At 47.6% G+C, this 24,891-nt stretch overlaps 1 protein-coding gene across 1 annotated transcript in view; it reads right to left on the minus strand.

Moving 5' to 3' along the window:
• The window catches only part of PGF (placental growth factor), a 48,881-nt gene that overhangs the window by 22,470 nt on the left and 1,520 nt on the right, over positions 1–24,891 (minus strand). Inside the window, exon 2 of the mRNA XM_078053971.1 lies at positions 24,767–24,789. The gene's annotated coding sequence lies outside the window, so the exon portion shown is untranslated. The remainder of the gene's footprint in view (positions 1–24,766; positions 24,790–24,891) is intronic.

Raw genomic sequence — 24,891 nt, forward strand, 5'->3', positions numbered from 1 at the left:
CTTTTCCTCCAGCCATGTCTTCACTCAGTTTTTCAGTGACACTAGATTTGTAATTCGACCAATAATAATATTAATAATCCTTTATAGAGATTTGATGATTCCAAATTCCAGCATACTTAGTGTGCTGAAAGCACCCCTGTGAAGGCAGTCCAGTGAGGAGATGGAAGTGAGTTGTCTGGAGCCACACAGCTGGCAAGGGACCCAGACCAAACTCAGTTTCTCGGCCCTGACCTCTCACCTCAGGCCCTTCAGCACTTCTTGAATGACACCTACACTGTTCCAGGCCCTGTGCTGGGTACTGGGGCCTAACACACATTCTTGGCCACTGAGACACTCAAAACCAGCAGTACTAGGAAGAAAAGCTAAGGCATCACCCCTAAGACCCAGAGCTGATGTAAATAGCAGTGGGGGGGGTTCCCTCAGAAGAGTCCATCAGAGGGACCACGCCCCACCTCTCTCCAGGAACCACAAATCTTCCATAACATCATGCTACATCCCTGATGCTTGCCATATCCAAATGTCACCTATGCTACTATTTATTTAGTTGTGTATATTGATTCATTTTAACTTTAAAAAACTAGTTTCAAAGGAAACATTAGAAAGGTAAACGTAAAAATCAACTAACTTCTAGGTGGATGTTGCTGGTGACGACTCTGAGCCTGAGGCCTGCTCTCTTTTTGTTAAAAGAGCAAGTGTTTATGAGGTATTAGAGACACACTGGCCCCTAGCTGGGGCTTTCTTCTAGACTTATTAGAAGGATGGAAAAGAGGATTGGAAGGGGGACAATTTTCTTCTCCATCATTTCTTTCTTTTTTTTTTAAAGATTTTATTTATTTATTTGAGAGAGAGAGAGACAGCAAGAGAGGGAACACAAGCAGGGGGAGAGGGAGAGGGAGAAGCAGGCTTCCCGCTGAGCAGGGAGCCCAATGCAGGGCTCCATCCCAGGACCCTGGGATCACGACCTGAGCCGAAGACAGACGCTTAACCGACTAACCCACCCAGACGCCCCTTTCTCCATCATTTCAATGTTATTAAAGACTAGCCAAAATTATCCCAAACATGTCCCAAATCATCTCATATGTCCATACCTTAAGAACCAGTGGCATAGGAAAACAAACATTCTAGTGCCTGTGGTCAAGGCAGGTCTGATGTCTGCAGAATGGACCTCACAGGGGCAATATGGAAGGGTCATGTCATCCTCTCTTGCAAAAAGAACAAAAGGATAGCTGGGCTTCTCAGCTTAGGTATATCCTTTTACAACTTGCAAAGAGAATTTTTTTTTTTTTTTTTTAAGTATTTGAAGCTCATAGCCTTGGGAGGCCCACAAGAAAGCTCAGTAGAGGTCACGGGGCCTACCCAAGGTCATCCAACAGGTTACTCCACAAAATACTGAGCAAATCCTTAATGGTCCTCTCTAGAGAACCCCTATCCTCACGGAGGTGAATACAGCATCCATTTTGGGCAGAAAACCCGTTCCCCACTGAAGAAAACCCAGACAGACCTTGGAGGTTGGTCCCGGAAGAGGAGCTTCTGGAGGAGCCATCTTGGAAGTCTGATCTCGACCCTTGAAACTGGGTTCACCTTCCCCTGGGGGTGTCTCTCTTCCTGACTCCCACTGCTCTCACCCTGTCGGTTCCAGTGGGTACTCAGACGAAGGAAGGACAAAGGGGATACACACACTGAGGGAATAGGAATGGGTCACTGTGAGAACCTGAGATGTCTGTGTCCCCGTGTCAAAGTCCTGGTGGGCTCGGTTCCCGGCCTGTGCCTGCCTCCCCGTGGATGGCTCATCTGCCAGCCCACCACCTGGGGACCCCCTAACTTTGTCCCCCTTCATGATCCAGGTCCAAAGAACCCCACTCCCAGGCTGCTTGGCTAGGCCTTTCCAGTTCAGGGCTGGTTCTTGCACCAAGGGACATTCTTTATAACTGATCTCAGCAATGCCTCCCCTTCCAACGAGACCCACCTCTCATATTCAGGGTGTGGCCTAGCAGTATATACACACTTTGTTTTCATTAAACAACATAAATCCATTGTAGAAAATATGAATTAGCATAAAGAATAAAATAAAACCCACCCAATCTCATCAGTCAGAGAAAACACCTATTAATATTTTGTTGGATATCCCTCTAAGTTTTTTCTATGCACACATATCTTTTTTTCTTATAAAATGGCATCTTATTGTTTTGTAGCATGCTTTTCTCCATTTTTATCATATTTTGGTGATGCCTTTTCATATCAGTAGTGAAAATTCTATGGAAAGAGCAGCACTGGCATTGCCTGGGAGGCTGCTAGAAATGTAGGATTTTAGGTCTGGTATTAGACCTGTTGAATAAAAATCTTCATTTTAACAAGATCCCCAGGTAATGAGAGTGCTATTTGGTGTCTTTTTAAAAAGATTTTATTTATTTATTTGACAGAGAAAGACAAAGCAAGAGAGGGAACACAAGCGGGGGGGTGGGAGAAGGAGAAGCAGGCTTCCCACAGAGCAGGGAGCCCGATGTGGGGCTCGATCCCAGGACCCCGGGATCATGACCTGAGCCGAAGGCAGACACTTAACGACTGAGCCACCCAGGCGCCCCTGGTGTCTTTTTTTTTAAAGATTTATTTATTTATTTTAGAGAGAGAGAGGACACATGAGTGGGGGGGGGGCAGAAGGAGAGAGAGAACCTCAAGCAGACCCACTGCTGAGTGTGGAGCCTGATGCAAGGCTGGATCCCAGGACCCTGAGCCGAAACCAAGAGTCGGCCGCTTAACCAACTGAGCCACCCAGGTGCCCCTGATGTCATTTTTAATGATCGTACTCCCAAGGGATACTTGCAACTGTGTGGCTAAGTTTTTCTTTTCAAATCTACCTATAACTGGGCATTTAGGTTATATCTAATGTTTCCTCTCTTATTAACATTATAATAAGCATCTTTATACCTATTTGTTGCTCGTGTCCTTTAAATTCCTAGGAGTAGAATTTCTGGGTCAAGGACTTTTGACGCTTATTGTGAAGTAGTCCTACAGAAAGACTGTTCCATCTTACACTCCACCCTGCAATGTCCAAGAGTGATGAGATCCCTACACCCTGGCAACCTCGGTGTTATCATTCTTTGACATCTTTGCCATCATTGCTGTGAAAGGAGCATTTCAGGGTTGGCTCTGGATAGGTTTCCCTGTTACTAGGCTGTCAAGTTGAACATTTTTCCATATGAGTATTGGAAATACTCCATTTGCACCTCTGCTCGCTGTGTGTCTGCTGGGCTCTTTTACACCCTGGCTGAGAAAGCTCAGGGAGAGGTCGCAGGGCCTACGCAAGATCATCCGGCAGGTTACCCCCACTGAGACAGGGAGAGAGGCTGCCACTGAGGACTGCAGAGAGGGTGGCCTGACCCCAGTCCTGGTGTAGAGCCCCGCGCAGAGTAGATGCTCATGTTGTTGCCTGCCTGAGAATACGGTCAGCTTGGGCCCAATTCACACCTAGCCTGGCTCTCTTGTGGGCCCCAGCCTCGTGTTGTGTCCAGACCCCAGAGCAAGTGCCAGCCACGTCCCTGCCTCCTGGCCTGTGGAGGCCTGGGTGCTGGCTGCCACCCAGGATGGTGGAGTCAGGTTCCAGCCGGGCACTCCATGGTTTCCCCGGCAGGCCGGCCGGCCAGATGTGCTGGGGAGCGCCGGTGGAGAGGACAATTCAGGGAAGTGACCCTGCCCGGTAGCCGAGCTCCTGCCCCAGCAAGCATTGTGAGCCGCCCACTGGCCACGGTTGCTGAAGCTGCTGACGGTGGCTGCAGGAAGCCGAGCTTACTCAGCCCCGGCTGCAGGGCTGCACGTGGCTGTGTTTGCTACCTCCCTCCACCCAGCCTTCCTCCCAGGCATAGCCTGCCCCGCCAGCAGCTGGGGGAAGCACTGCGTGGGGAGGAAACAGGCGGGACCACCCCCCACATCCCCTGCAAGGCTGCACCTGTGCTCCGCTGGCCCTGCCACCTGTTGCCTGACCTGGGGCCTGCCGGGAGCCTCGGCCACAGCGTGAGGCGTGGGGCTGGAACCCGGGGTGCATCCTGGCCTGGGGCCGGCAAGCTAGGACTGGGACCCTGCGCTGACACCTACTGAAAGCACCCCTCACTCCCCACCGCCACTGGGCTGTATGAACTATTATCTTCCTCTGGCAGAAAAGGAAATCAAAGCTCAGAAAATAAGAGTAATAAGAGCCTAACCTAGCGTTGGCTTATTAGGTGCCAGGAACCCTGCTGCACGCGTTGCCAATGTTTTAACTTATTCGTGTCTCACAAGAATAGCAGGTATAACAGTAGGCCCATTTTCCCTGATGAAACCCAAACTCAGAGAGGTGAAGGCACTTGCTCTAGATCACACAGCCTGTAAGAGGCAGACCTACATGTCTGACTGCAAAATCACACCCTTAACTCTCCCCCGACACAGCCGACAACCGGTCCCCACAGGAGCACTCAAGCCGGTTCCTCATGTGGCATTGCTCAGCAGGAGTCCCCCGCCCCTAGGCCTCTGTCTCACCATCCCCTTCTGTGTCTCCGCGCACCCCCCCGCCCAGGTGTCCTTGGAGACCGGCTCTCAGATGCTGTGTCCTCTGGCTGTCTCCATCCTGCCCTGACTCTGGGTTTCTCTGGCTCTTCTGGCAGGCAAAGGGGACAAAGAGGGAATTCGCATGGAATGTGGCAAACAAACTGTGGCACCCAGTTGCCACGGGCAGCAGAAGAGTGTCTCCCAGCTGGGAGATGAATGGGTAGAGAATAAAGCAGAGGGGAAGGGAGAGAGGAGCCAGTTCAGGGGCCGGGGGACCAGTGGAGCTGGCATCTGGAGGACGAAGGCGGACTAGGGAGAGGGCAGCAGCCCTGGGCCCCCACGCGCCTTTTGCCTTCGGCAGTGGTGGCAGCGACCCCAGGCCTCACTGAGGACTGTGGTTGCCGTTGCAAGCTGTGGGCTGCCAAGGATGGGAGGGCAGGAAGAAGAAGGGAGTTGGTTTCAGAGTGAGGGTCTCTTCGTAAGCCTGTTGACAAGCTTTCAAGTCTGCGAGATGGGATGCTGGGTTCTCAACAGATTCACTGCTATCCTGAGTGGGGCTCAAAGCCAGGCCTCTGGGTCTCTGGCAATCAGGGTGCAATCCAACCACCAGCTGTCATGGCAACCTGTATCTCTAGAACTGCATAGAGAGGCCTAGAGTCTGCAGCCCAGGGGACCAGAGGCTCATTAGTACGTGGCAATGGGCAAGCTCTTGGGTGTGCCAGGGGGAACCCTATAGGGTTGGGCCCAGAAAGGGGTCTGACTTTGGCCCAGCTACTTCCTTCTAGTCCTGGCCTCTTCCCGGCAGTGTCTCTAGGGTCTGGCCTAACTAAGTTGGGCTTCAGCCAAGCTGGCTGGCCTCCAGGTGGATTTGGGACAGACAGCTGGGATGTGGTGTTTCCCGCTCTGAAGAGACAGAGGCTGGAGATGGGGCCGTGGTGGGGCTGGAGTCTGAAGTGCTGGGCCCCTCAGCGACGGATCTCAGCAGGACGGTGGGGTCATGGGTGGGCGGAGGCTGGATGGACTGTCCTTAGTGAGGTTTCCCAGCAAGGGCATATGTCAAAGGATTAGTACCAGGTGGTCCCCATGCCTCCACCCCTTCCTTATCTGGGTGCCTCTGGGACCTGAGCAGGTCCCTCTGGAAGGCCAGCCAGCTGGCTCTGAAACTCCCTTCTCTGTCCTCACCCCACGGCTCTCACTTTTTCAGAATAGTTTCCCTCCTCCCTGGGGTCAGGTCAGCCTGCCCCAGGGTAACATCTGACACTGTTCACTTGTCTCCTTTTGAACATCCTGGTAGACCTGGTCACAGCTGCTTGCACTCCTGATTCTGGTTTAGACACTGTGTTCAGTTCCTCAAGACAACCTTTGTTTGGGTCTACAGGGCATATGTGAATAATAACACCGTCCTCCCCACAGTCCCTAGCTGCCAGGTTCAGCTTTGGTCCTTTTTTCTGTCCTTCCTTGTCTAGACAATTCCTATCCATCCTTTGAGGCCCAGGTCGGATGTGAAGCTCCTGTTCTCCCCACCCCACCCCACCCCCATCTTTTCAGGCAGAATCACTCATTTCCTGCTCTGTGCTTCATTAGCACAGAGCACTGAGTGAACGAAGCTCCCCAAAGAGAAAAAAAGCTGCTGGTCTTGACAGTCTCCTGCTCAAACATTTTCCATGGCTCCCCACTGTGAAAAAGCCTTTTGCCCTTTTGGGCTTCATCAATCCCCTAGCCTGTGCCAGAGAACCCTCCACTCCAGTCAAGTGGTCCCTTAGCCTTCCTCAAACTTGGTCTGAACCTTCCCCTCTAGACTCCCCTGCTCAGGCCATCCCCTCTTCCTAGAATACACACCATCACACTCACCTACTGAATCCTACCCACTCTTGCATTTTGTGGCCCTGGGAGGCTGGTAGCTCTCGAAAGGGCACAAGAGAAACTGCCCTTGGGGGACCCAGGGTTCTTCCTCCACCCCCTCTCTGATCTCTAGAGCCAATGACTTTTGATCAACCTGCATCATATACTCTATAATTTGAACCAAGCTGCAGCTGACAACCTCCCATGAATGTCCCGTGTAAGCACAAATGAGGGTGTCCCTGTGTGTGAATGAACACATACATGTTCATGGGAAGATACAAGCAAACACGCACACAGGGAGCGCACAGGGTGTGTTCGGAAATGCGGAGGAATGAATGTCCTCTCCATGTGTGAAAGCAGGTGTGTCAGGCCTGTGTGAGCATGGGCGTGCACAAGAGCCCGTATGCCACAGCATATGCGCACGTGTAAACCTACCTGGGTGCTTGCGTATGCAGGCAAATCCGTACGTGTGCATGGCTGTATGTGTCCTGCAACACCTGCTTCTGCCCAGCCCAGGGGCCCCAGGGAGGGCCAAGGCCAGTCAGTCTGCCTTCCACAAACCGCCCAGCCTCCAGGGGCATGAGGAGGGGCTGTACACTGCATCCTAACTTATGACAGAGATAAACGCGGCATTCTTGTGAGGCTGCTGGGCTGTGGTGATGAGCAGCTGTTGAGTGTCAGGGATCTGACCCTGTGGGGACCTGGCCCCTGGGCTCCAGCCCTCAGGATCCCCTCTCCCCCACTGAGCTGGTAATCAAGATGAGGAGGGCTCAGGAGGGGTCCAGCAAGAGATAATGGCTCTGTCCTGGGCCTCAGGCAACAAGACCCCACCCCAGGCCTGTGAGGCGCTGCCTATGCTGGGCCATGGCAGTGGGGACAGTGACAGGGCCAGAGTACCCAGAGAATGCCAGGTCTCTGGTCCTCCTTCCTCTGGGGACCGAACTTTGAAAAAATAAAGCACCCGGTTAATGCTGAGGGAGAGTCCATTATGTGATTTCACTTTAGATGGAACAAGGATATATTGGTTTAAAGTGCAGCAAGGAAGCTTAGGCGAGACGTAACGAAGGAGTACCCTTCCTTGACAAAGGCCACAAAATCTATGCCTTCAAAGATCCCAACAACAGGATCCATATCCACCCACAGGGCTGGTGGAGGGGGTCAGAGACAGGAGACTGGCGTGGGTGACCTTTAGAAGTGTGCCCTCCCACTGTCCTGGTTCTGTCCTCTGCAGCTCTGAGGGGGCCCACAGGGGCGTCTGGGGCAAGAACTAGTGAGACGCACTTCCGTGCACTGCTCCCAAGATCCGTCCCTCCTTCGGAACCTTCTTATCCCTCATTTCCTGCTTCTCTCCTCTCACCTCCAAGCGGCTGCCCCAGCCTTGGCCCCAAAGTGGCTTCCTCACTCCCTCCCTGCTGCTCCAGAATTCTCCCAGCAGACCACCCCCAAAGGCCCAGCCCAATCCTGCCTAGTCCCTGGAGAGCAGCCCTGGGCCTCCCACCCAAGAGGAGAGGTGCTTAGAGGCTCAAACTGGGAGGGGCCCTGGGGGTGGAGGCAGGGAGACAGCAGGCCTGGTGGGCAAGATCCCTCACCTGGGTGGTCCTCAGGGAGCTAAGGCCAACTGGATGTGAGAGTGTACCCTGGCATGGGTCAGAGGAGCCCTTGGTGCTGGAGATCCCCCTTCTCGAGGGGTTTTGGGCTCCCCACCTTGCCTTTCCTGGTGGCTTCCTCTGGCTCCCCAGGGAGTGGCCATGGGAGAGGATATGCAGAGGTGCTTGGGGAGGATGGGGAGGGAGGGTGAATGCCCCCACACACCCTGGGCTCCCCAACTCCTCCTCCTCCTCCTGGAGCTCCTATGCCTTCCCTGGGAGGTCTGACCCAGGCGAGCCCAGGGACGAGGGGAGGAGGTCATTAATCACCATTATTTATTATTTCTTATGTAACCGGTGTTATGAAACATGGGACCTTGTACCAGGCACAACCGGGAATATGTGCAAGATGGCCCCTACTAGTAAGAGCTTCCTGTGGGATGACCAGGTAGGCTCAGGAACCACAGGGCCGCCTGCAGACCAGCCTGGAAGGAGGGGAGCAGGCTGGACCGGGCTCTGGCTGGAGGTAGGTCAGCCCTGCTGTGCTGCCTGCTATCTCAGGGAGCCCTAGGTAGGAAGGGAGCTGTGTTTGGGGCCCCCTGAACAACAATAGGCCTAGATCAGCTCTGGCTCCGGGGTGGCCTGGGTCACAGCTGGAGTTGTCAACATATTGACCCAGGAGGAGATAACATCCAAAGGGTTTGCAGTCCCAGTCAGACAAGGAGGGGAATGTCGCCGGAAAAGATCCCTGGCCCCTAGAGGGATCAAACTAAATGGGGCTTTAATAGGTCTCTTCCAGCTCAGATTTCATGGGTAATTGGAAGCAGGTCCTGAGCTGAGCAGAGTGGGCTGGCTCTAGAGGCCTGCGGGGCTGGGGACTCAGGAGAGGCAGGGGGATGCTGCCTCCATGCCGCGCCACACATCCCACTGTGGCCTCACTGGGGCTTCGGAATTCCCTTTACACTGCTTTGGAAGCGCTGCTCTTTTAACTCCTTCAGTGTAAGAAAATGGATAAGCGGGGAGGGAGAACCTGAGTCCCGGCTCAGAGGGGAAAAGAGAAGCATGTACTGGGCTAGATATGTACTAGGCCTTCATTCATTCATTCATCCACTCCACAAATCTACATTAACATTTAAAACTGGCAACAACCCTTTAAGATAGAGCCCTTATGTTTTTTTTTTTTTTCATTGCAAAAGAGGCACACACTTGCTCACACAAGATTTAAGCAATATCAAGGTATATTAAGTAAAAGTGAAAATTCTCCTCTGCCACACCACCACTCGGTCCTTCCCTCACTACTCCCATACTCCAGGGATACCTTCTGTCTACAGTTTATTGGATCTCCTTCCAGACCATCTTCAGTGCATTCTGTACTACATCCTGCCATTTTGATTCAACAATGCATCATTAATATCCTTCCAAGGCAGTAAGTAGCGTATGGCTATTCCTCACTTCCATTTTAAAGATGAGGAAAACTGAGGTTCAGAAAGGTTTAGTGGCTGTCCCAGACAGCACAGCCTGGCTTTGTTCTCACTCTGCCAGAGCTCCCAGGTTTTCCCTGCAGAGGGTGGATATGATAGAGCAGAGAGGCTGGAAACCCCCTGAGGGAGGGCTGGGATGGGAGAGAGGGACTAGCATTGAGAAGGAAGCAGTGGGCTAGGAGTGGGTACTAGGTCTGCTTGGATGCAGTGGCACCCCTCCTTCAGTGTCCCCCAGCATCCCGCAGTGTCCTCTGTGGCTCTGGCGCCCTAGAGGCCTGGGCTGAGCAGGGCTGGTTAGCTGGTAGTGGAGGAGTTTTCAAACCAAACCTGTCAAGAGGGAAGGAAGGATTGCATTTCCGCCCCTAATGTACCTGGGACACATATATTCCTCCCCTGGCCTCAAGGGGCATTTCCTAACACTATTGGTGGGTGCTGGCCACTGCTCCCGCCTGCTAATGCTGACTAGGTGGGCCTGTTTTCCCTCCAGGACCACCATCCTATATTCCTCTGTGGCCACCAGCTACCTGGCCTCCAGCATGTCCATCAGTGAGGGGAGGGAGGCACCCCTTACCCCAGCCCAGATCCTGAGCAGCCAGGACCATCTCCTACTCTGAGGGCTTAGGGCACCCCCTCGGAAGGTGACTGAGGGGACAGGCAGGTGGGAGGCCAGCCCAGCCTGTGCCTCAGCCTGAAATATAAACAAGACCAGCTCTGAAAAGGTCGTGACCCAGAAAGCCTCCCCACCAGACCCCTAGCCTTCCTCCTCCCTGCCTGGGACCTCCAAAGGAGGGAATCCGGGAAGACGAAAGAACACAGAGGATGGGTAAGGAAGAAAACATCCAGTGTTCCCTCTGGGCAGACATAGGTGCTCAGACCCAGGCACATGCATGCACCCTCATGTGCCTGCACACACACTCATGCCAAAAGCAGGAACTTGGCCAAAGTGGGGCACAGCTGCCCATCAGAGATGGCTTAGGGGATGCTGCCCTTAGAGGCAGGGGAATGGATCAGATGGCCTTGGGAGAGCTCTCCATTCCCAAGACTGTCTGGAAAGATGTTCTCACAAGGACCACCCAGACCTTGGAGGGGATCACAGAGATTCTCCCACAAGGCAGTCAGGCCAATTGGGGAAAACTAATCCACTTGCTGACCCACTCGTGTTGCCAATATCCTTGCCAAACCTGCTCTGTGCCAGGCCCCAGCTGAGCCTGGGGGAGCAGATGGCACCTGCGAGGCCCCACCGTACCAGGCGCCACCGGGAAAACGGGAGAGACGGTCCCTGACTGGCAAGAGAGCGGCTGATCAGTCACTGAGGGGCTGCAGACTGGTTCTCAGCAGAGCTCAGGTGGCAGCCAGGATGAAGACCCTCTGCACCCGCGCCAGCTGGTGCCCCGCTTTAAAGGAGCCCCGGGAAGGCCGAAGGCTCATCTCTGCCCACCACCCACACCACCCCCACAGTTCTGGCCCCGGCCGGCCGCGGAAAGGAAATTATTAAGGGGGAGTGTCAATGCACCAGCTAATTGGATCAGCGCGAGCGGCTGCAGCACTCGCTGTTCCCTCCCAGGCTCCTCCACGGCCCGGCGGCCCGGCTGGCAGGCCCGACCCCGCCCGGCTGTGAGGCCCGTCAGAGCGGCCTGATCACCCCGGTGGCCGGCGGCAGCGGCGTTAACAACTGTCTGCCCACCAGGCTCCTTCCTGGGGCTTGGCGGAGGGGCTGACCCCTTGCAGCTCTCCTCGGAGGAGCGTGAGCAGGAAACTGGATCCCAGCAACAACCCGGTGGCCGCCGTCCAGGGTAACGCCTGGCTCCTCGTGCTGCCTGCTGGCCTCCTGAGTGTTTGCCCGGCTCCTCCAGCAGCGCAGCCGCCGAGGGCCTGTGAGGACGGCCCGGGGACTGAGCATCCCCTGAGCACGGAGGCCACTGTTCCCTCCCCGCCGCCAGTGCTGCCCACAGGCCGAGCTGGGGAGGCAGTGCTCCTTGCCAGCCAGAGCAAATTAGGTACCCGGACGTTGAGGTCTGCTTGGCATTTCCTGTGTTGGCTTTGGCCGATGAGGCCAGGCCAGTGGGCCGCCCTCTTGACCCCAGCCCAGTCCAACAAGCACGTCCCAGACTCTGCAGCCCACAGACTTCTGTTCTGTGCCCCACAGGGAATCCTGTTCCGGAAAAAAAGATCACCCCTCCCGGCCTGGGTTCCCACTGAGCTGCCTTCCCTTGCCTTGTAGGGTGCTCTGACACAAGAGGCCTGGCCAGCCCCCAACCTGGCTCATCTCAGTGCATGTTCCTCTGGCTTGGGCATGGAGCCCACAGAATTTGTAGATCTCTGAGCCCCCCAGTGCTTCCTGGGTGTGGTGAGGCCACTCTGCATGCAGGCCCCCAAGGCCGAGGTTCCACAGGGGGCTCTGGTCTCCCCTGATCTCCTCTTGCCATCTGTCTGTGGAAAAATTTCCCCAGCCCAAGGCCTGTCCTTTGCCTGGACCCCAGGGAGCCTTGAGCAAGGAGGTTGCTCTGGACATTGGCACCCTGGTTCCAGCTTGGGAACCCACGGGAGCTCCCCTCCTCAGCCCCGGAAGTGCGGGCTTCACCTGCAGGCTTCAGCATTGCTAGCCCCTATTCCTCAGTCCATGTTTTCTTTGGCTTGCCTCTCTGGACACCACATTGTCCCAAACAAGACAACTTCGTGATACTTATTTTCCCAAAGAGTAGAGTCTGTAACACAATCAGGCTCTTTGTGTGCAGTGCAGTCCCAGCCACCCCCTCCCCTTGGGGCATGAAGCACTCCTCATTCCCAGTGGCCAGGGGTCTCTGGCCTAGGATTTGGCAAGGCCCCGCAGAGAGAGCAGAGCCAAACCCCACCCCACAGACCATCCGTCACTGAGCTACAGCTCTTTCCTCTCTCCTCCCCGGCCTTGGGGTGCCAGCACAGCCCCACTGCGAAGCAGGAAATCACATAGCCTAGAGCTAGAGACGCTGGAGTACAAATCCCCAGCTCTACTACACGCAGCTGTGTGCCTTGAACAAGGTACCAAATGGCTGTGGGACTCAGCGGCCCTGTCAGTAAAACGGTGACAACGGAGGAGCCTACAGCATAGGGTTTGTGAGAGGAACCTAGCCTTACTAGAATCTTACCAGAGCCTTTGGGCCTAACCTATAGTAAGCCCTCCATAAATGGCTACCATTTATATAGCTATCTATCTGCATGGGGCTGGCTGAGCAGTCACTAGAGTCTGCAGAGTTATCCTGGGCCAAGCCTAGGCCACACATAGGATAGAGACTCTGCACCCCTACCCCACTAATTGCTTCTTTGCTCCCAGGCTGGTTCTGCACTGCCATCTCCCTGAGGAGGCTGCAGGCCTGGGATGGCTCTCTTCTGGGCCACTTTGCTCCATGGCCATGAAGAACTTGCCACCTCAACTGGACAGGCCAACCTGCCAGGGCAGAGCAGTGTCAGAAGGCATCTGAAGATGGCTGGGTACCTTGAAGCCCTGTTTGTGGAAGTCCTCACCTTTCTCCAAGAAAAGAGAAGGCAGAGCACAGGCATCTGGCTCCTCAGTGTCAAGTACATGAGTGCTCAGAAATTTGCCAAATGTGTGGCGAAGGAAGGAAAAGGCTCTGGATTTCTTGCATTGTTTGTGGGAAGAGCAATAGGCATCATTTTCCTGGCAAGTTTGGGGTGATAGTTATCAAGACTGAGGAGTGTTTATTACCTCGGTGAGCAATTCCACTTCTGGTACTCTCCCTTGGGGACTAATCTGAAATGCCAGAAGGCAGACAGGGCTGCAAGGAGGGCCCATAAAAATGTCTGCAGAGATGTTCTTCTCGGTTTTGTTTATAAGAACAAACAAACAATGAAACAAACAAAGAAGATACTTCAGTAGCCAATGGCAGGAGACTAGCTAAGTCTATTACGCTATATCTATGCACATCAGGAATTAGAGTAAGCACTAAAGATTATGTTTAGGGAAAATTTTTAATGACATAGCAATATCTGAGTAAAAAAAATTAGGATATCTAACTGCTGACAAAGTATAATCTTAATTACGTGAAAATATGTTATGAGTACATAAACAAAATGTGATATATATATATATGATTTATACATATATATAAAATGGTATATTAATCTGCCTTAAAAAGGAATGAAATCTGATTCTGACACACGCTACAACACGGACGAATCCTGAAGACATTATGCTCGGTGAAATATATCAGACAGAAAAGTACAAAGATTGTATGGTTCCACTTACTTGAGGTTCCTAGAAAAGAGTCAAAGTCATAGAGACTGGAGGTAGAAGGGTGCTTGCTGGCCAGCGCCCGGGGAGAATGGATAGTTATTTTTTAATGGGCACAAGGTTTCAGTTTGAGAAGATAAAAAGTTCTGGAGATGGTAATGGTTGCACAAGAATGTGAATGTACTTAACGCCACTGAACTGTACACTTAAAAATGATTAACACGGTAAATTTTATGGTATGTACATTTTATCACAATAAAAAAAAAGAGGTCATAGGGAAATACATCAAATGTTCTTAATGGGTATTTTTGAGTGAAGGGATTACGTGTGACCTTTATTCTTTTTAGTTTCTAACATTTGCCCCTAGTAAATGAGATATTTTGTTTTGTTTGTTGTTTGTTTTAAGGAAGCTTGCTTCAGCATCTCCCAGATGTGCGGGGGTGGGGTGGGGGAGAGGTTCGGTGCAGCTGCAGCTGGAAATGAGGGGGGAAGCACAGCCTGCTGGGGAGGGCTGGCTCAGAGAAGGCTTGGGGTCCCCCCAAGCTCTCGTCCCCCTCCTGGCTGGCCCCCCTCTCTCTCTGCCTTCCCCCGACACTCCAGCCATGCCTAGGGGCCTCTCCACAGGCACAGCAGTCACTAGCCTGAAGGGGCTGTCCCGGCTCTAGTGGGAATGCGGGCTCGGGGCTTTCTCAGACGGTCAGTACCCATGCTGCCTTCCCGCTGCCGCTCCGCCCCAGCCCAGCTGCAAAAACAACAGCCCATACCCCAAGCCCTGTTATTGCAGCCCTGAGTGGAGCCTCAGCATGCAGCGGAAGGAGTGGGGATGGGGCCTGCCAGTTCTAAACAGACCTAGGGGCAGGGGTACTCCCAGGAGGTTGGAGGGTCCCCTCCTGCTCTCTGGGGAAACCTGGCTCCCAGGTGTGTGGGGAAGGGGCTTGGGGAGGCCTGGGGACTGGGAGACTGACAGCCAACTCTGACAGTGGCCTCCCTGGCTCCCTGGAGACTGCAGGGTGGGGGAAGGTATAGGGGAGGAAGTCAAGCCACTTGGGAACCCGCTGAACCAAGCTGAGCCAAGCCGTGGGCAGGAGGCGGCACCACCGTGGCTCCCAGGCAGGCCAGGGCCAAGGCTTTCCCACGGGGTGCAACTGGCCACCGGGCTCTACAGAGCCATCCACCCCAGGCTAGGGCCTGTAAACCCTGGGAGTTTTCCATGCAGTCTTCCCTTCAGGGCACAGGGGCTGGCAGGCAGATCCAGCACCCAGCAGGGCTCTTCCCTGTCTAGCCCCCAGCACCCGCAGGTGTGTGCTGGGCATCCCAGCAAGGCTGGGGTACAGCTCTCAGAGGCCTGCTACTCAGCGCTCTCAGCACCCACTCCAGTCTCATCCACTGGCTCCTTACTCATGTGACAGAGTAGGGACACAGAGCTTATATCCCTAAGAACCCGAAGGCCTCAAAGACTGTTGGAAGCCTGGCCCCTGTTTGACCCCTAAAGGCCACTCCTGCCACTTTAACAGAAAGGGTGTAGATAGTGTGGCATTAGGAGGCACTGGGAGGTCTCTGGAGACAGACAAACCTGGGCTAGAACCTAGGCTCTGCCCCACTAGCGATATGACTGGGCATGTCCCTTAACCCCTGCAAGCCTTGGCTTCCTCCACCGTAGAGTCTCAGAAGGTTTAGATGTAGTATATATAGTCTCTGGCACATGTGACTGCTTAATAAGGGGAAGACACTGTAATTCTTAATACACAAGCCCCAAGAAATGAGATTAGCTGAGACTGGAAAGAACTTTCTGATCTCAATGGTCAACTTAGTTCTTCCGACCCATGGCATTCTGCACAATGTAGACAGCACTCTTAAGAAGTCCCCCCACCTTTTCTTTTTCCACTCTGGTTAGGAACCAGTTAATCAAACTACCCTCTGAAGCTAGACAATGACTGTCTGTTTTTAAAGATGTTGCCAGCCACAGACATCAAACCAGGGCTAGAAACTACTTCAGGGAAGGAGGGGAGCCAGACGGGAGAGGGTAAGCCTTGGCCTCTGGCCTCTGAGAGCTACCAGCAGCCTCTGTCTGCAGGTTAGTCAGTGAGTGTCACTATGTACCAAGGGTGGCAGGAAGCTACTCGGGTGGAGCGCCCAGGCTTCCTGACTGGGACATAGCCTCATGCAAGGTCTGTTGCTGTTCTAAAATGCTCTCAGGTAGTTGCAATAACTCATTCATTCTTGAAAGAGAGGAGTTCTAGAAATAAAAGCTGGTGTTATTTTTATCTGGATTATCTGGTCTTTAAAATACAACCAGACCGAAATACAAAATCAAAACCACAATGAGATACCACCTCACACTGGTGAGAATGGCTAAAATTAACAATGCAGGAAACAACAGATGTTGGTGAGAATGCAGAGAAAGGGGAACCCTCTTACATTGTTGGTGGGAATGCAAACTTCCCAAACTGGTGCAGCCACTCTGGAAAACAGTACGGAGGTTCCTCAAAAAGCTAAAAATAAAATGACTCTATGACCCAGCAATTGCATTACTAGGTATTTATCCAAAGGATACAAAAATGCTGATTTGAAGGGGCACCTGCACCCAAATGTTATAGCAGCAATGTCCACAATAGCCAAACTATGGAAAAAGCCCAGATGTCCATCGACAGATGAATGGATAAAGATGTGGTGTGTGTACACACACACACACACACACACACACACACACACACACACACACACAATGGAATATTACTCAGCCATCAAAAAGAATGAAATCTTTCCATTTGCAACATGGATGGAACTAGAGGGTATTATGCTAAGTGAAATAAGTCAGTCAAAGAAAGATAAATACCATATGCTTTCTCACTCATATGTGGAATTTAAGAAACAAAACATAAACATAGGGGAAGGAAAGGAAAAATAAAATAAGATGTAAACAGAGAGAGAGGCAAACCATAAGAGACTCTTAACTCTAGGAAACAAACTGAGGGTTGCTGGAGGGGAGGTGGGGAGATGGGGTAATTGGGTGATGGGCATTAAGGAGGGCACTTAATGTAATGAGCACTGAGTGTTATATGCAACTGATGAATCACTAAATTCTACCCCTGAAACTAATAATACATTTAATATTAACTAAATTAAAATTAAATTAAAAAAATTTTTTAAAAAATATAACCAGACCTTTATTAAGTATATTAAAATATACTTTTGTGGAGATTTTTTTTTTTTTAATTCTCCAGATTAGGTAATGGGTATCCAGACCTACTACTTTAAAGATCACTAGTTGTAGGGACACCTGGGTGGCTCAGTCGGTTAAGTGTCTGCCTTCAGCTCAGGTTATGATCCCAGGGTCCTGGGATCAAGCCCTGCATTGGGCTCCCTGATCAGCGGGGAGCCTGTTTTTCCCTCTGCCTGCTATTCCCCCTACTCGTGCTCTCTCTCTGACAAATAAATAAATAAAATCTTAAAAAAAAATAAAGATCTGTAGTCGTACAATGTCTCTAAATCGCTGAGGTCACTACCATTTATCAAATGTCACTGTCACTATCATTTCCGCTGACAGACAAGATCACCCAGCTTGGGAGGGGCAGACCTATGATCTGAAATGAGATTCATCTGACTTCCAAGCCCAAACTTTAAACAGTATAACATAGCATGAGAGGATAACTGGCTAGTGGCCTTAGTCTCTACATTTTTCTTTTTTCAGAATCACAGACTATTTGTTTTGTCTACCTATGTACTTGGTACTATTCTCACTTATGACGAACCTATCAATTGTGGTATAACTGATCTCTTGATCAGAACCAGCTCACTGCTTAGGGCTCTTTAGAGACCAAAAGAGATAAGGAATATGAAAATCTTTAACTAAAAGGCAAAATCCTCTAAGTTTAAAGGATGATGCTGTTTTATTATTGAGTTTCCCCTAGTACAGGGGCTCTTTTCCAATATGCAATATGGTGCTTGGTATGAAAAGATGCTCAACAAATATTTGTTATATACTGTATATGTTGATCTATGAAGACCAACTGTTACCAGGCAGTCCTAATAACAATAGGGTGTTTGTTTGTTTGTTTTCCTAATCACATGCCCTGGTACCATTACCTGTGTCTGCCATTAGAATTTCCCTCCAAATTCCTAGCAACTGACAAGGTCATGTGGCAGGGAATTCAAAACACAGCCAGGTATCACTAAAATGTAAATCTACATTTAGACCAAGATCAGCTTCTAGTCTCGCAGAATCAATCAAATAATGGCTGAGAAGAGGGTTGGTCTCCCTGAAGAACAAAAGAAAAGCTTAGTCAAGCCTCTAGTAACTCAAAAAGCTAAGCCGAAGGGGGGATTTGTTGAGAAGTCCAAGGATGGCTCTACCTTCCAGCCTGGCTAGTTTTTTAAGCCTACATCAGTTCATTTCAAGTCATCAGCTCATTTGCCCTTTCTCTCTCACTCCAAGACCTGCCTCTGTTCACTTCTACTTCTTTTGGAGCAGTTGCCTGACTTTCTCCTAAAGATAAGCTTCCTCCATGAAACAGGAAAGCCAGCCACCAAGACTCCCAAGCCGACCTCCTTATAGCAGATGATCTAAAGGCAAGAAACCTGCTTTCTTCTGGGGTCCGTATAGCAAATCACAGGGAAGGACTGAATGATTTTATACAAACAGTGTGGAATTGGGGTGACTGCCCAGACCTGGATGGTGTGTCATCCCTGTGGTTAGGAGGCTCTGAGATTGACAGTTCCACCTGAATGACACAAGGAGGGACAGTTCCCAGAGGAAAGGGGGTGCAGGGCAGACAAAAACAACAGGTGTCCATGACAATAGCACTTGTTCTCAGGTTGCGTAGAGACATGACTTATCCACCAAAACAATCAGAGAAGGATAAAAACAGTAGTGTATTCACATGCCACAGTGTTGAGTCAAAGCCTTTCAGGAAAAGGAAGTGATCTGATGGCATAAAAGAGATTCTTTGGAACAGAAGAAGAAAGACGCAAATATTTTGGTCAGCCTCCCTCCTCACAGGTGAGAATTATCATTGTAACCACCCTATCTCCAAATTAAGTTCAGAAACTGTGATCTGGTAACTTTGCAGGCAATTAGCCAGAATGTCTGAAATTGGGACACTGGGAAAATCTGGAAGATCGGGTCAACATAATCCTATTCCTGGTTGAGAGAACGGGCCTGATGGAAGGACTTATTTTTCTTACAAATAACTTTTTTTCTGATTATAAATGGGATGTGTTTACTGTTAAAAATTTTGGGAAATACAGAACACAAATGAAAATATAAATCGCTCTTGTATTTGTTAGGATTGAGCGTGACTGCAAATGATGGAAACCTCAAGATAACAGTGGCTCAAATAAGACTGAAGTTTATTTTGCTTGCAGCTACATGAAGTTGAAAAGTCCAGGCTGGTATGATAGTTTTGCTCCACAGAGGCCTTAGGGTGCCCAGGCTCCTTCTAGCTCACTACTCTGCCATCCCTGCAGTGTGGCCTGAATCCTCATCATCCAGGCTGCAGAGCAGAAAGGCAGCCAGAAAGAGAAAGGGATAAAGAGGCCAAAGGACACATGCCAGTTATCTTCCAGGGAAGTTTCTCAGAAGCGGCAACACAACACTTCCACACCATCCCAATAGTAAGAACGTAGTCATGTGGCCACACCTACCTGCTGGGGAGACTAAGAAATGTAGTCTTTATTTTGGGTGCCTATTTGCCAAGCCAAAACTCTATCACTATAGAAGAACGGCTTATGAGGCAATTAGGGGTCTCTGATAAACCCGTAATCATACTATCCAGGGAGAGCCACTGTTAACATCTTGGTATGCCATTTATACACACAGATATCCACACACACACCCATATATATATATATATATATATATATATATATATATATATACCCACAAATATATGATGTGTATATGTGTGTATAGATTTATATATGTGTGTGTGGGTGTGTATGTGTGTGAATATATATTTATATATAATACATATGAGTATTATAAATATATATTTTTTAAAGATCTATTTATTTATTTGACACAGAGAGAGAGACACAGCAAGAGAGGGAACACAAGCAGGGGGAGTGGGAGAGGGAGAAGCAGGCTTCCCACAGAGCAGGGAGCCCGACACGGGGCTCGATCCCAGGACCCTGGGATCATGACCTGAGCCGAAGGCAGACGCTTAATGACTGAGCCACCCAGGCGCCCCAATGTATAAATATTTTTAAGTGAAATTGAGATCGTACCAAATATACTATTTTTGCATCTTGCTTTTTTGAAAAATTGCACTTTAAACAGTCTCCTTTATTATCTATTTTAGCACTGAGTCATTTAACAATTAGAGTAATGTAATGTAATCCATTATAATTTTCTTTTAAAGATTTTATTTTTTTATTTTTTTTATTTTTTAAAGATTTTATTTATTTATTTGAGAGAGAGAGAATGAGAGACAGAGAGCATGAGAGGGAGGAGGGTCAGAGGGAGAAGCAGACTCCCTGCCGAGCAGGGAGCCCGATGCGGGACTCGATCCCGGGACTCCAGGATCGTGACCTGAGCCGAAGGCAGTTGCTTAACGAACTGAGCCACCCAGGCGCCCTCTTTTAAAGATTTTATTTGTAAGCAATCTCTACACCCAACATAGGGCTCAAACTCACAACCCCGAGATCATGAGTCGCACGCTCCACCAACTGAGCCAGCCAGGCGTCCCTATAATTTTCTTTTAAATAGATGCTTTTATTATATAAATCTTGGTTTATGAAGTTTTTGTTCAACTATTTATTTCAAAATAATTGTAGATTCACAGGAGGTTGAAAGGAATGTATACCAAAGTCCCACGTGCCCTTCCCCCTGCCTCCTCTAATGGTAACAACTTATACAACTATGGTACTATATCAAAACCAAAATATTGACATTGATATAATCCATAGTTTTAGATTTCATCAGTTACACATGCACTCGTGTGTGTAGCTCTATGAAATTTTATCATGTGTAGCCTTGCATAACCATCCCCACAACATCCAGAGACTCAACTGCACTATCCTTTGTGTCGCTCCTTCATAGCTACACCCATCTCATGCCCCCCACCCATCCCTAACCCCTGGCAATTACTAATCCATTCTTTATCTCTCTTTATATGTTACTCCATGAATGATACATTATTGGAATTATGCAGAAAATATAGTTTGAGATTGGCTTTTCTCATTCAGCGTAAGTTCCTTGAGGTTTATTTAAGTTGTTGCAGATATCAACAGTTTGGTCCTTTTTATTGCTGAGACATATCCCACGCTACAGATGTGCCACAGTTTGTTTAAATATCAACCAACTGAAGGATATTTGGGAAGTTTCCAGTTTTTGGCTATTATGAATAAAGCCGCTATGAACATTCATGTGGTTTGGACACAAGTGCTCATTTCTCTAGGATGAATGACCAGGAGTGCAATTGCTGGATTGTATTATAAATCCATTTTCAGTTTTTAAAGGAACTGCCAAACTGTTTTCCAGAGTGACTGCATGCAACCTACTTTTTAAACTTAACAATATGTTGTCAGCAATTCTTATCATTATTTCCTATGTCATTAAATATTCTTCTAAAACGTGGATGGCAGTACATAATTTCCAAACCAATTTCCTAATTTTGAATACTTAGGAATATTTCTGATTTTTATATTATAAATAATAAAGTGAAAAATGTGATTTTGAATAAATCTTTGTGCCTATTTCTGATTATTTCCTTAGGATAAATTTCTACACTTACACATACTGGCTTAAAGAGTATGAATGAACATTTTAAAGTCTCTTGCTACGTTTTTTTCAAATTGTCCTACTGAAAGGCGTTTCAATTTAAAATCCCACAGCAATATATGAGAATTGGGCAAAGTTTGTAAAACTACTAATATTGCAACACAAATTGCAAATGATTGGTATCTTTAATATATAAATAGACCTTACATATCAACCAGAAGAAGATTAAATACCCAATATCAGGATGCTTTGGACTGCAAGTGATAGAAAACTCAAAATTCAAAATTTTATCAATAGAGAAATGTATCACTTTATATAATAAGAAGTCTAAAAGTAGGGCAACTTCTGGATTTGTTGATTTCACACAGCTTTAATAAAAGGCACCACAGTACCCAGACTAACAGTGCAGGCACTGAAGCTACACTGTTAGATTAACATCTCAACTCTTCCACTTACTAGGTGTGTATCATTAAGCAAATTACTTGTCCTATTTATGCCTCAGGTTCCTATTTTGAAAACGGTTATATTAGTAGTATCTATTTCATAGGATTGCTGTAAGAATGAAGAGAGTTTATATATGTAAAATACCCATTAAGTGTCGATATCATCAAGAGCCTAGATTCTTTCTGTTTTTCTGTTCTGCCATCCTTGGCATGTTAACTTTATCCTCAGTCTTGAGACCTCATGGTCACAAGATAGCTGCAGTAATTCTAGGCATCATATTTCAGACAATCAGAGATAGAAGAGACAAAATAGTCTTCTCTGTTACTTAAGAACAAAGAAACTTTTCCAAACAGATCTCCCTCATATCCTGCTGGCTAGAAAATGGGTTATCCAACACCAACCTGTTAAAAAAAATTTTTTTAAAGGAGAATGGAATTGCCATGATTGGCTTAGACCAGTGAGGATTTACCCATAAGCTAAAACCCACTTTCCCTGTGGGTAGAAACCAAACAAAATCAGTTCTTTTAACAGGGAAGAAGAAAGAAATGGATATCGGGTGGACAACCAGAATATCTGTCATGTATCATATTAGAAAAAAATGGGCAATGCACGCGCACCAGCAATTCATAAGAGAAGAAATGCAAAGGCAAATAAACACGAAAAAAATGTTCACCTTGATTAATGAACAAAGAAATGCGAATTAAAAGTTTTTGTATTTTCTCTATCAATTTGGCAATGATGAAAAAGAATGATAATCATCTATAACAGCAATAAATATACAAGGTGCCTAGGAATAAATCTTACACAAGATGTGTAAGACCTATAGGGAGAAAATTATAAAATTTTACTGAACAACCTTAAAGAAGACCTAAATAAATGGAGATGAGATATATACCATGGCCATGGATAGGAAGACTCAGTATCCTAAAGATGTCAATTCTCCTCAAATTAATTTAGAGATTTAAAGTAATTCCAAGGAAAATCTTTAGGGTTTTTTTTGTTTTTGTTTTGTTTGTTTTGTTTTTAGGAATAGACAAATTATTTCTAAAATATATATGAAAGAGCAAAGGCCCCAAACTAGTTAAGACCCTCTAAAAGAAAGAAATATGGCAAGGGAATTTTTCTTACCAGATAGCAAGACTTTTCATAAAATAAGACAAGAGTAAAACAGATAATGTGATATTGGGTAAGGGATAGGCAAATTTAGCGATGGAACAAAATAGTCCCCAAACAGACTCACACATTATAGACACTTGACATATTACAGTGGTAGCATTAAAAATCAATGGAGGGTGCCTCAGTCAGTTAAGCATCTGCCTTCAGCTCAGGTCATGATCCCAGGATCCTGGGATGGAGTCCCACATGGGGCTCCCTGCTCAGCGGGGAGTCTGCTCCTCCCTCTCCCTCTGCCCCTCCCCCAGCTTGTGCTCTCTCTCGCTCACTCTCTCTCTCAAATAAAATCTTTAAAAACAGAAAAAAGAAAAAATAAAATCAATAGAAAGAGAATGGAAAAAGAAAAGAAAATTGGATTCCCACCTTTCATCCTACACAGAAAGTAACTCAAAATTACTTGTAAATTTAAATTTTTTAATTATTTAGAAGAAAAAGATAGATTATCTTTAAGCCTTTATATTAGGGAAGGATCTTTTAAATAAAACATGAAAAGCATTAACTATACAAAGACAAGATGTCTTTGACATCTCAAAGTGAATAAAATGACAAGCCATGAACTGAGAGAAGATATTTATAGAACAAATAACTGAAAAAAATTAGTGTTCAGAATATATAAGGAATTCCTACAAGTGTATTTTAAAAAGGATTTTTAAGAAAGTAGGCAAGAGACACACACAGGTATTTCACAAATGAGAAAAACACATGGCCAATAAACATACGAAACAATTAACAGCCTCATCAGGAAACAAATTAAGATCATGATACATCCTTTATATCTATCTGATTCCCCCAAATAAAATAACTGATAATACCAAGTGTTGGTAATGAGGTAGATCAGTTGGAACTCTTTAAGTCCTACTGGAGAGAGCATTAATTAATTTAACCACTTTGGAAGACGAGCACTATTTGTAAAGCTGACTATTCATATAGACTATGCCCTAGCTGTTCCACTTGTACGTATGCCAAAATACACGTAAGAATATTTATAGTTTATATTCTCCCACCCTCCCCCCAAAAGATTGGAAACAACCCAAATATCTGTTGAAGAAAAACGAATACATAAATTGTGGTATGGTCACATGATGAAATATTATGCAGCAGTGCTAACGAGAGAACCACAGATACATGTAAGAACACAGATGAATTTTAGGAATGTCATATCAAGTGAATAAAGCAAATTGTAGAAAATTACATTATAATGTCATTTGTAAAAAAAAACCTCAAAACCAAGCAGAACTAAACAATATGTTGTTTAGGGATTATAAATATATAATACATTTTTTTTATAAAACAAAGCAAAATCAATCAAAATTTAGTGGTTATCCTTGGGTATTCGAGAAGACAAGGAAATGGAATAGACAAACACACCCATCAATGGGATGGTTTTGGCAGTATTTCAGGGTTTTTTTCGTATATGTCACATATTTTTTTTTAATTGTGGTAAAATACACAGAACATAAAATTTGCCATTTTAACCCTTAAGTGTGCAGTTCCGTGGCATTAATGTACGTCCATCATCCACCATCCATCTCTAGAACTCTTTTCATCTTGTAAAACCGAAATTCTGTACCCATTAAACAACTTATGCCTCCCTCCAGCCCCTGAAAACCACCATTCTACTTCCTATGTCTATGTATTTAAGAATCTTTGTTTTTAAGTTGAGAGATGGGTTCATGTATGTTCATTTTGTTGTCATGTTTCATAACTTGTATATATATATATATTATATATACACACAACATGTATTATTTTGTATATATAAAATAGTACATACCTTATTTTGTAATGGCTTGATGCCTGGAAAAATAAAGAACAATATCCAAAATTGGCCAGAACATGGTGGCAGCAAGCATGTAAACTGGTACAATTTTTAGGACAATTTAAACTTAACAGAAACAA

Source organism: Halichoerus grypus, chromosome 8 (assembly GCF_964656455.1).
Source record: "Halichoerus grypus chromosome 8, mHalGry1.hap1.1, whole genome shotgun sequence".
In the NCBI taxonomy this organism is placed as follows: Eukaryota; Metazoa; Chordata; class Mammalia; order Carnivora; family Phocidae; genus Halichoerus; species Halichoerus grypus.